The sequence below is a fragment of the Phacochoerus africanus genome, chromosome 2 (assembly GCF_016906955.1).
Source record: "Phacochoerus africanus isolate WHEZ1 chromosome 2, ROS_Pafr_v1, whole genome shotgun sequence".
Classification (NCBI taxonomy): domain Eukaryota; kingdom Metazoa; phylum Chordata; class Mammalia; order Artiodactyla; family Suidae; genus Phacochoerus; species Phacochoerus africanus.
In genome coordinates this window covers 99,804,008-99,816,439 of record NC_062545.1, presented here as the reverse complement: position 1 = coordinate 99,816,439, position 12,432 = coordinate 99,804,008, and the positions used below count along the sequence as shown (strand labels likewise).

At 50.9% G+C, this 12,432-nt stretch overlaps 1 protein-coding gene across 2 annotated transcripts in view; it reads left to right on the top strand.

The window, feature by feature from the left end:
- ZBTB7C (zinc finger and BTB domain containing 7C) overlaps positions 1–12,432 on the top strand; it is a 405,485-nt gene that overhangs the window by 276,925 nt on the left and 116,128 nt on the right. Inside the window, exon 1 of one of the 2 annotated variants that reach the window (XM_047764330.1) lies at positions 2,551–2,903. The exons of the other annotated variant lie outside the window; for it this stretch is intronic. The gene's annotated coding sequence lies outside the window, so the exon portion shown is untranslated. Of the gene's footprint in view, positions 1–2,550; positions 2,904–12,432 lie in introns of those variants that run through there. 2 annotated transcript variants of the gene reach the window in all.

Below are 12,432 nucleotides of genomic sequence, written 5' to 3'. Positions count from 1 at the left end.
TTAGGTTCCTGTTCCCAGGAGGCAGCTGGCATGGGGGCTGAGAACAGGAAGGCGAGGCTGGAGGGATAGTGGGGCAGGGAATTTTTGCCCAGAGCCCTTCCGAAGGGAGTGTCCCAACAGGGCACACACACAGTGATTAAGGGGGAGGGGGGGAAATGACAGCTGCTGTCCACTGCGGTACCCAGCCTCTGGGCTGGACGGTGGCCAGCTCTCCCCCCCGCCCCCCCCCCCCCCCACCCCCGGGGCTCTTGGCTGCAATTTCAGCCCTGGCACCACCCGATGGCCTACTCAGACACTCCTTCAGGTCCAGGGGCCAGACGGAGCCCTGCTGGGAGGAGCCACCGAGGGACAGACAGGGCTGGGCGAGGCAGCTCTCCCCGGCCCCTCCCTGCAGCCTTGCTCCTCTACTGCCCCCTCTGCCTGTATCCTGCTCTAGCTGGATTTGAAAGAGGTTCTCTAATCCTCTCGCCCCGCAAAGCAGGTCCGACCCTGGACTCTTTCCTCTTAGCCAGAAGCTACCCACAAACTGGTTCCACCTTGTAGACCCTGACCTGAGCCTTTACTGCTGGGAGAATCCTCTAGACCAGGCCAGCTGCCCCCTGCCCCCTGCCCCCAGCCTTCTCTCTCCCCACCGGACACACCCTCCTGCTGCTGAGACCACTTCCTGGAGCCCTCTCTGGGTGAGGAGTGAGTTCTACCTTCCTGACTGCCCTGGCTCCTTGTCAACTCTGAAGAATCAGTGCCCTACTCCTTAATGGACCTCATAATAGTGCTCTGTGTGCCCTGCCCCATGCTGACCAGCCCCCTGTGCTTCATCTCCCAGAAGCCAGGAGGCTCCAAGGATGGTGCCCAATGCACCCACCTCACCCCACCTCCACCCAGGCGGTTGTGGCAAATGTCACGTTATGGGTGCACAACAAACACTTCTGGATTGATACTGATTCCATCCAGGTCATGCTTTGGCACATTTACCTCCTGGGTCTGGGAGCAGAGTGTGGAGTTATGCTTGATTGGATATTTAATTAGCGCCTTTGTGGACAAAGGGATTTGACTTTTCATTCTTTGGCTTGGGTGTTCCGGGAGTACATGATTTTTGATAAAACACTATGGAGTCATTCAGTCCTGGAAACTGTCCAGCTGCCCTGATTAAGCACCTTCCCTTCCATGCTTGATTCCCTGATTTGGCACCCCCTCCCCATCCCACCTCATGCCACCCCTCCCTGGCTCGGAGCCTGCCTGTCCCCCCATGCTGCCACCTGTGATCTTCCCATTGTAGCAAGAAGGGTCTAACTCATCCCAGATTTTTGTGGAGACACCTGGCCCGATCCAGATCCATCGGTATTTACAGTTTTCAAACCACAGAGGGAGACCCTTCCTGTCTTCCTGAAGCAATTTTGCCTGCCTGGCTCAGGCTCTTGCAGGGCGTGCCCCACAAAGGAATGAATCACTAACACTGGGATTTCAGGCAGGGGGCACCTGTTGGAGGAAATATTTAAGTCTGAACCATCTTCCTGGGGTTCCACAAACCTTGGCCCCATCCTTGGCCTTGATGGATTGATGGACCTTTTCGGATTTACCTCTGGCTTTGGGGTGCTTTAATGCTTGTGGCCTGCCCCTGAAGAGCGGCAGAGGCTGTGGAAGTCCAGGCCTCCGGACCAGGGATCTAACCCTTGTCACAGCTGCTGCAGTGTCCAGGCTGGAGCCTTAACCTACAGGAGATCGTCAGATCTCATTTTTTTCTGCTGATTCTCCATTGCACACCTGGCAGCTGGTCACCAGGGAAGAAGGACTCCCTCACGCTTCTCCGCCACTTCTGAGAACAGCCCAACCTGGGTACCAGGGAGTTAATGAAGTCTCCCCTCCACCCCCACCCCCAGGTGAAGGACAGTTCCTGAGGAGGGGGCCTGACAGTAGCAGGGGCCTCCCAGCTGGCAGTTTTCAAGCAGGGCGTGGTGAGTGGTTTTAAGGAACAGCCTGGGAGAGGGCGCTCCCACCACACCTCTCTGGGATTGGTGGCTGGCCCACCCCAGATGTGGACTATTGTGTCTCTGGTTGGCATTTCTGAGTCAGTCTTTGAAAGGAGACAAAGCCAAGGAGAGCCTGGTGATACTGTGTTTGTTGCTGGGTAGGAGCATCCCTGGGGGCCTCCACCTCAGGTCCCCTGACTTCCCCTGCGTCAAGTTCCCCTGGGCACCCCAGTGTAGGGAGCCATAGTTCTGTGCCTCCTTCCTGCATGTCCCTCTTTTTTTTTTTTTTTTTAATTTGCTACTTGAATGCCCGCTGTGCAGTGTTTTATTTGGTAAGTGACACTCACGACCCTTTAAGGAGAAAGCATATAATTCCAGTAATTTTATTGGGATCAGGTTTCAGAAATGGAAATAAAACTGCCTCTAAAAATAAAAGATTCGCAGAATTGAAGGACAAAATAACAGGGAAAAGCCGTCCCTGATTTCAGATAAATGGTAAGATATCTTGTAAAACATTAGAGAAAAAAATTAGTAAACAAACGGAAAGACCCAGGAGAAAAGTGGCGGCGAGGGGGGACCTCATCCACCACCCTTGCTTTCATTTCTGCTTTACCTTTACGAAAGGGCTAACTTCGCGTGTTAGAAAGTGAGACGAAGAACGCGACTGGTGCAATTGGTCCTTGTCCCGCGCTGAACAGTACAGGTGGAAGGAAAGGGGCTGCCTGCCAAATACTTCTGGTTGGAGGGAGGGGTGGGAGTGCTCTCTCAAAACCACTCCTGGAATGGCTTAACTCGCCCAACACGAATCAATGACAACCTCCCGCCGGCTGCGGCAGGCTCCCCTGAGCAGCGCTGCCGCGTGGATTCCCAGCCCGGGACCCTGGCGGCGCTCAGGACACCGCCCGGGCACGAGCGCGGCGTCTCCGGGGCGGCAAGGTGGGTCTGCGGCGGCCTCGTCCGGGAGCGAGGTGGGATGGGCTCAGGACCCCCAGCGGCAGCCTTGTGGGGAGGAGGGTGGAGGGGAGGCCCCTGGGGCGCCGAGTGTCAGCGTCCCCTCCCCGGGCGCTGTGGGCGTTCGCGCTCCGCGCGGCGGGGACCCCCGGACCGGGTGGCGGCTCCAACTGGCGCTCGCCGGGCTTGAGTGGCGGCGTCTGCAAGGAATTTCAAAGCAGCTCCTGGGCTGCAGCCGAGCGTGCTGGGGAAAGCGGGGCTTGGGCCCTGGCGCTAAGGCAGGGGTGCGTGGCCGTCTACCCCCCATCGAAACGCCCGAAAGAATCAGGGACTCGGAATTATACAGCAACTCTGCTCACGTTCTCAGCGCCCCGTGGCCGTCGCGGCAGGTTTCGGGGTGGGGGAGAGGGGACATCGAAGAGTGCGAGGGGCACTCGGGAAGGTGGTGGCCAATAGACACATGGTTAGTTTCAACTAACCCTCCCCCTCAAAAAGCTTGATTCCCCCCCCCCCCAGTCCCGTGTCTGATGCAAAACTTGGGGGGTGGGGTGGGGACAAAAGCCAAGGCAACTCCTGGGAGAAGTCAGAACATGGACAGAAAATAAAAGGGGGATTGGCAGAAGTGGCTGGACGAGCCGGAGGGAACCCAGTCGCGGTCTAAGGGTTGAATTACCGGCAAAGCCCGGTGGATGAGGACCCTTCCCTGCGTCCCGACGTGGGTGCGGGTGGGTCGTGGAGCAAAGCCTGGGTCCCGGAGCTCCCGAGGCGGCCGGGTCAGGGTGGCACGGGCCGGTTCCGTGCGCCCCCACTCGGATAACCCTCCCGAGCGCCAGGTTCCTGCAGCGGGGCTCAGCGGCTGCGGGCTGACCTGGGAGGGACTCCGGAAAGAGCTTACACACCCTTACACACGCAGGCACTGAGCGATGAGGGTGGGCGCGGTTTTCTTCGTGTCTATGGTGAGGGCTCCGAGGGTCTTCAGGTTTGGTAGTGCTGGTTTCTAGCTTCTGTTGTTCAGGCTGTGGGCCTGGACCGCTGCCGTCTTTTTTTTTTTTTTCCTAAATCCTGGGTCCTGGCCTCTGCGCGGGAGGCAGCCCCATTCCCAAGATTCATTGGCCGGCTGATGGCATACCCCTTACAATCCTTCCAAATGCAGAAATAGGAAAATATAAAGGAAGTAGTTGAAAAGACAGTCCCCCCTCCCCCCCAGAGTGGATAGAAGATTTTGTGGAAGGGGAGGGAGAGGAAGGGCGGAAGGCCCTGTCAGGTTCAAGTTTCAGTTCTACTCCTTCACCCAGCTAAGTCCTAGGGATTAGAAGGGTTCAGGGACCTCCTCTGGATAGATCTCCTGGAAGAGAAAGTAGCCTGGGCACCACCCTCTCCCCTTAAGGCCCAGCCTGGGCTGAAAGGGAAAAGAAACTACCCTCCTAAAAGATGACTGGGGTCAGCCTGTGCTCTTCTTCTGGCGGTGATGTTTAGCACTGTTTCCTAAGTCCTCCCAGACAACCACTCTGAGGACCACACAAAGGCAGCCACCACTGGCCTTATCACCTCCTTTCCACAGGGGAGGGACTGAGGCCCCAGGGGCTCAGTGAGTCCACTGCTTCCTACATAGACTTATAGGACACTAGGGCCACACAGGCCCTGAGGCCACCATTGTGGGTTCCAGAACTTCATGAACCTGGATCCCACCAAGCACCTTGCGAGACCTGTTGGGAGAGGCAGAAAGGACTCAGGCTTGACCCCCGCCCACCAGGGGCATCCAGTGCAGATTGATGAGACTTGCACAGAAGAAACCAAGCTTGAGACACTGCTGGGAGAGCCACGCTGGGATCTGAGAAGAGCCACTTTGGCAGCCAGAGAGGTCAAGAAAGGCTTTAAATAAGAGGAGGCACTGGGGCAGGACCCTGAAGGAGGAAGGCTCAAAAGAGCAAAAGGCCTGGAGGTCGGGGAACTTGAGGTTTATCCCATGTCAGCTCGAGGAGATGAATCTGAGAGGGTCAGAGAGGAGAGAGACAGGACATTCAGAGGCCATCTGCCGCATGCCCAATACTGTGCTTGACATACATTATCTCACCCACACTGCTTGTCAGTTATGAATCATTAGCTCCACTTTGCAGATGAGGAAATAGAGGCTCCAAGAGGTTAAGTAAGCTGCCCAGCTCCTTAGGGACAGAGCCAGGAATCCAAGCTACCCATTATACCACCAACCTTTCAGAAGCTTACACTTGAGGTGGGGAAACAGGAACCCAGCACTCTGGTATAATTTATTGCCCAACACAAAGTAGTATGTGTTACGTTCAACATCAGCTTTCTTGAACCTGAGTTTCTTTTCATTCAGTCAGTCAGTCTTTCATCCAACAACTACTGTATTGTCTAATGTGTGATTCCAAGTGCCATGCTAAGTGTGGGGCATCCAGGAGTCAGCAAAGTCCAGCCTGGTCCCTGGGAGTAGCAGTAGGACCTCCTTCAATGGGTACTGAGTGAATGAAATGAGACAGTAGGTAGGAAGGTGTGACAGAAGCATGACCAGGAAGAAGGAGGAGGAGCAGGAGGTCTGGGGGAAGAAGAGGAGTGGGCGGTTGGAATGATGAATGTCCCCACATGCAGTCACAAGGACGCACCCTGGCTCGAGGAGACCTCGCGGAGTGTGCACAGTGCCCATGAAGATGCCTGAGCCCCTGCTCTTCAGGTTGTCAATTTACAGGTGCAGGTTCCAAGATGAGCCTTTAGTTTGGGCACATCCCAGAGATGACGAGAGCCCCATGCAGCCTCCAGGAGGATTGTTGCCTCTCAGTAGCAGTGCCAGCCAGCCTGAGAGCTGCCACAGAGCATCATCCACCCCCCTACCCCCGCCCCCACCATGCATCCTTCTCATTCCTCAGTGGCTGGGATTTGCACTTTCCATACCCTCAGGGCTGGTGTTGCAATGCCAAGCCCCCCATCCTACTGTTGGGGAAGCTTGTCCTTGTTCACGGGACTCGGTGGCAAAGTCAGGACCCAGGGCTCTTGACTGTCCATAGCTCTCAGACAGCTCATGCCCACCTGTCAGGGTGTTTCAGGACTCAGATGAAAAGATCATGCTCCGTCCGCTGTATCTCCACTCACAGCGCCATTTCCCGATGCTCCCGTCCATCTCTGTTTTAGCTGAGCCGACACCTCTGTCCTAATAAAATAGTGTCAGATGGATACTTGAGACAGAGCAGCCATAAATATTCTAGGACATTTGGCCTCTTAACTCTCCTTCCATCTTGAATGGTGTAATAGGTGTAAGATAACTACCTCTGAAATGAACTCTTACTTTTGTGAGGAAGGTGAACTGATGAATCTTGCCTTGATGCCAAGCCCCTTTGAGGATGCTCTGAGACCTTCCTTCTTTAGAATTGACACTAACTCTTCCAGGGAGGTTGGTTTTCCTCTTCCTTCTCCGCCCAACTCTTCCTAAATCTTTTGGGCTTGAGGTCACGAGGTCTGTTGCATTCTGTTTTGATGTCGTGGTGCCAGAATAAAGGCATTTTTTTTTTCGCCTGATGATGAGATGATCAGACTGATAAGAGCGGAGAGCCCCCGCCTGGCTGCCCCATGTTTACAGCAATCACACAGGTGGATAATTACATGGGGATATCTGTTTGCTCAGCGCTTGCTCAGCCGTGCAGCCCTACAGGTTGGGCCAGAGAGAGAGAGCACGGTTCAGTTTATTTTCCTTTGGCTGGGAACTGCGGAGATGAATAGAGGGAGGGAAATCTGGGGTTGAAAGATTGTTGCCAAGAGCAATTTGGAGTCTCCTCCATATTAGTCAGAGATTGTGTTTTTTCCTCTCTGAAGCTGCCTGCCTCATAGTAACTTCCACCAAGGATTTTTTTCCCTCACCTTTGTGTGCACGCGTGCTTGTTAGTTTTTGTTTTGATTTTTTAACTTGCTGGACGTCTCATGACTTAGAGAAAAAAATGACTTGGGGAATGGGGTTATGAGATGGGCCCTTTGTACTATACAGTCTGCAGGTCATTGCTTAATACATTTGAATATTGATACACCCCAAGTTACCATGATAGACTGAGATGAGTAATTCCTTTGAAGTGAGAGTTTATCTTCAGTGGATGACTTTCAAAATTGCAGCAGAATTTAACTTTTCCTCCATCCATCTCGAGCCTGTGTTTAGAGAAAGAGGAATGTGTGCTCTCTTGTCTCCCTCCCTTTTGTTCCCTTTTGGAGGTCCCCTCCATCAGGGCCTTGCTTGGAAGGGCACCAGCCAGAGTGCACCTCCTTCCCTCTCCTTGTCACCCCTGAAGCCCCTCCACCTGCAGGAGGTCAGGGGGTGAGAAGGAAGCCTCCCTGGGGTTGGGGGTGGTGGAGGTGGTGGTGAGAGCTCTTTCCCAGGGATGGCCTGGCTCTGGTCGCATGGGGTACAGAATGTGAGAGCTGGCACAACCAGAGCCTGCCCTTCCTGGGCCAGGATCATGGGGCGGTATGTTCTTCATTGGTCAAGAAGTGAGTTCATCCTCTGAACAAATTGAGTAGAGCGATAGCGAGACACTGAACTGGAAAAATTGCCTAATAATAGAGACATAGTCAATGTCGGCTCTTTCAAATTAGATACAAACCAGAGGCAAATGTACATGTGACCTTCCCAAATGATACCATACAACTGAACTTGGCCTTCAGAAAAATTCTGCCTTGCCTACACAGATGTATGTGCACACACGCACACAGGGCTCTTGCTTTTTTGGCTGTGGATGCTGGCTGATAATTCTGTTGTTTCTGGAGCTAACTGGTAGATCTGTTGGCTTTTGTGATGCTCTTGGTAAAAGTAAGAGGTGACAGTGCCCCCAATTACCTTCTTTCAAGCCCTAGGGAAGTCCAGCAGAGGATGCTTCTATTAAGGAGAACCTAAATAACAGGAACTTTTCTAAGATTTTTTTTCAACAACAGCTTTATCGAGATGTCACATACTATGCAATTCACCCATTTCAAGTAATCAAGTCAGTAGTTTTTAATATTACTAACAAACTGGTGCCATCATCATCACTGTCAGTTTTAGAATATTTTCATCATACCGGGAAGAACCCTGTCACCCTCACTCCCCATTTCACCCCAACCCCCAATTCAAGGTCATCAATAATCTCCCTTCTGCCTATAAATACATTTGTCTGTTCTGGACATTTCATATCAATGGAGTCATATATGTGGCCTTTTGTGACTAACTGCTCTCACTTCACATAATATTTTCTTTTTTCTGTCTTTTTTTTAAGGCCATACTCTCAGCATATGGAAGTTCCCAGGCTAGGTGTCAAATTGGAGTTGCAGCTGCCAGCCTACGCCACAGCCAAAGCAATGCCAGATCTCTGCTGCATCTGCAGCCTACACCACAGCTCATGGCAACGCTGGATCCTTAACCCACTGAGTGAGGCCCAGGATTGAACCTGCTTCCTCGTAGATACTAGTCAGATTCGTTTCCACTGAGCCACGACAGAAACTCCACACATAATATTTTCAAAGTTCATCCACACTTCATTTATTTTATTGCTAAATAATGTTCCTTGTATGGGTATATCCCCCTTTTATTTATCCATTCATCACTTGATGGATAGCTGGATTGTTTCCATGTTCGGCTCTTGTAAATAAAATGTGTGCAAGTTTTTGTGTGGCCTTGGGTTAGCATTTCTCTTAGGTACAAACTTAGAATTGAATTGCGGGGTCAGATGATAACTCTGTGTGTTATGTTTTGGGGAAATGCCAGACTGTTTTTCACAGTGGCTGTGGCATACATTATCCGTTTTCCGTTCCCACCAGCAGTGTGTGGGGATTCCAGTTTTCTGACATCTTTGACAGAATTTGTTGATAATATCTGCTTTTATCATTGTAGCCATCCTATTTTCTAGGAGCCTATGTATCAAGGAAGCAGCACCTGGGTAATACTCTAGAATCAGTTCAGTCACATTTGCTTGCTGTAGCTTTAGTGAGAGCCATTTATTTCAACTTTTTTTTTTTTTTTTTTTTGGCTGCCTGGTGACATATGGAGTTCCCCAGCCAGGGATCAGATCCAAGCCATAGTTGCCGGATCCTTAATCTCAGTACCAGAAGTTAATTCCATTAGCAGGGCCGGGGATTGAACCTGCATCCCAGCACTCCAGAGATGCTGCTGATCCTGTTTCACCACAGCAGGAACTCCTATTTCAACTTCTTGATCATCCTACCTAGCCTGGGGTTTCCTCTCCATGTCCCAGACCTCTCACTAGGTTTCCCTGTAAGTTTCTATTAACAGAGTCCCACGGTATCACACAGGATCCGTGTGTTCAAAGGGATTCTGTTTTCCTGAGCAAAGTTCCAGAAAGCCTGTAGTTGGGCTCACCCCCTCAGCCCCACTCTATCAAGATGCTGACGGAAAGCCAGGCTCAGGGAAGGGAAGAAACTGACCTAAAGGGAAATGAATGTGACATTCATTGGACAAGCTGTGCAATGTTTAGGGCTATGGTGGAGACTTGACTAAGATCCTGAACTTTGTATCCCTTTAGGATCACAAATGAAACTGTTGGAGGGCTAACATCTTAACCAGGTGGCAGCTGGGCAGTGCAAAGCCACCTCGTCCCATTCTTGCTCAGGACTTAGGCTGCTGGCAAGACCCATTGATTCATGCAGAACTGCTAGGCATGGCTGGATGCTCTGTTTCACACTGGTATTTCAACTCCATGGTGAAATAATTTTATCCCATTGTGGGTGAATGGACAGATCCTCTAGACAGAAAATCAATAAGGCAACAGAGATCCTAAATGGCACAATAGAAAAGTTAGACTTAATTGACATTTTCAGGGCATTGCATCCAAAAAAATCAGAATATACATTCTTCTCAAGTACACATGGAACATTCTGAAGGATCGATCACATACTGGGACACAAAGCTAACCTCAACAAATTTAAGAGTATAGAAATTATTTCAAGTATCTTCTCTGACCACCATGGCATGAAGCCAGAAATCAACCACAGAAAAAGAAATGAGAAAAATCTAATTACATGGAGACTTAACAACATGCTACTGAAAATCCAATGGGTCAATGAGAAAATCAAGAAGGAAAAGTCATACCTGTGGGACTGACGAAAGTCACACTCTTAAGGGAGATAAATATGAACTGAGTAGTACGGGGTGGGTGGACGGGGACTCAGTTTGAAAGGTTGCCAAAGATTACAAAAAATTACCCTTTTCCCAGAACATGCTAAAATCCAGGTCAGTGGCCATTCTGGGGCATCAAGTCCAATACAAGCAAGTCTCAGTACCAGGAATTAATTCCATTAGCTTCTTAGAAATTATTCTCAAGCAGCTGGGATCAGGCCTTGCTACTAATTTACTCTTCATCAAACTAGTGCTTAATCCAGGAGTCCCTAAACCTGAATAGAGTGCTGATCACTTATAACACCTTTTAAAGAATTACAAGTGCTAGGGCCCCACCCAAAAGGGACTGAGGTAGATGCTCAGAGGAGGAGACCAGGTGCCTGAAGGTGGTTGTGATGGAGTCTGAGAATGCAGGGTGACCTCTCTGGCCTGGTTTCCTTACTGGAAAAGAGGAGGTAGAGTAGACCAATGTTCTTCATAGGGATTCATGGAGATGACTCAAGCAGAATAGTTCTGGGTGGGTCTGGTTTTCTGTGAAATTTTATTTATACCAGGGGGCTACTGCTGCTGAAAAAAAAAAAAATTCAGAGAGCCCTTGAATGGATGGGTTCTCAAGTTCAGCTGTGACAATTCAGAGGACACGTTCTCAGGGGACAATTTCCCCAACTTCTTGGAGGAGGATTTAGCAGGAATTGTGCAAATGGCAGTTACTTGATAATGGAGTCACGTTCTTTGAGAGCAGGGTCTGGACTGCCTGGCCTGCCGTGTGCACAAAGGTGATGGTGACAGGGAGTAGAATTTGACATTAGAGAAAGAAAAGTAGCCGTTTCTTCTCCCAGTCCCCTTCGGTGGCTTCCCTACCCACCTCCCTGGAAGTCCCCAGGGTTTTCCTCCTCTTCTTCTGTGGCTGTTTTTAATAATAGCTCAGAGCATCATTCATTCATTCATTCATTCATTCCTTTAGCCATTTTCCATTTCCTACACACCTTGTAGATGAACACTTCATTTCTGTCCTCACATAACGTGCAGCACATTTTAACCAGAAAGCCAGCCTAAGGCTGCCCTCCGGAGGTGCCATTTCTGAGATCCTTGATTTGGATCGAGGAAAATTGTGGAGAGGGCCAGATTCCTCGAACATAGGGAGGATGGCCTCACCCATAACCCTGTCTGCAGGCTCTGCTCCCCCTCCCTCCCCCACTGGGGCTCTGCCCTCAGCAGGCAGCTCAGAAAAAGCTTCTGTCATTCCTGATCTCAGCTAGAGATGCCCCCTCCTCCTCAACTCCCACCTGCTCAGGGCATCGGTGGAAGAGGGAGGCCGAGGGCTGGTTTATTTGGAGATCTGAGCACTGATATTCCAGCCCTTGGCTCCCACCCCACACCTCTGACTGGCCAATTCACGGGGCAGCTGTGCTTGAATGACTGAAATAATCAGTGTTTATTAAAGCTGTTGGGGCGGGGGAGAGCGTGGTGGGGTTAAGGAGGCCCAACAAGAGGGACCGGGGTGGTGGGGGGTGGGGGGGTGGTCAGAGCCCTTCCCTCCCTTCCTGGTGAATGCACACTCGGTGACATTAGAGCCGCTGCTTTGGGATGTTTTGAAAGATTTTTTTTTTTTTTCCTAATGAAGGCAGAACCTTGAAGGTTCATTTGAATAGGGATTAATGTCTCTGTGGCCTGGACCTGCAGAGAAGGAGAAATTCTAGAAGGGTGGAAGTTTCAATCAAAGGAAACAGGCTTGATCTGCCTCCCACTGATCTGTGAGGCCTCCTCCGTTGGCAGCTTGGAAGGGAACATGTTTGAGGCAGTTTTCTGGGCATTGCCATATCTTTGTGTGTGTGTGTGTGTGTGTGTGTGTGTGTGTGTGTGTGTGTGTGTCCTTGGTGAATACGGACTGCCTAAACTTTGGGGTTCTAACCAGGTTACAAGACACTGGGAAGTTATGAAGCCCCCCTGAATGTGTGCTTAATCTCTAGTTTTCCATCTCTCTTGGCCACGCTTGTGCAGGGTAGGAAACATTTTTGCCTGGTACTTTCATGCTCTTCTTTTCCTGCTGAAATTCCTTCACCCGCCTGGAGCCTGTCCACCCAGGAGTCATTCTGTGTTCCAGAAACACCCCGCCTACCCAACCTCTTAGCACCCCTTCAGGACTCCCACTCTACCCTCTCTGATGCTCTGAACTAGTATTTGGAGAAAGCTAATCCTTTATGCTAATTAACACGAACATGTGGAAGACAGGCTACCACGTGACTCCCCTTTGTCAGGTGTCTGTCGATTTCTTTTTTCTCCCTTCCTTCCCTCCTTCCTTCCTTCCTTACCTCCCTCCCTCCCTCTCTCTCTCTTCTCTCTCCCCCTTCCTTCCTTCCTTCCTCCCTCCCTCTCTCTCTCTCTCTCTTTCGTTCTTTTTGCTTTAAGGCC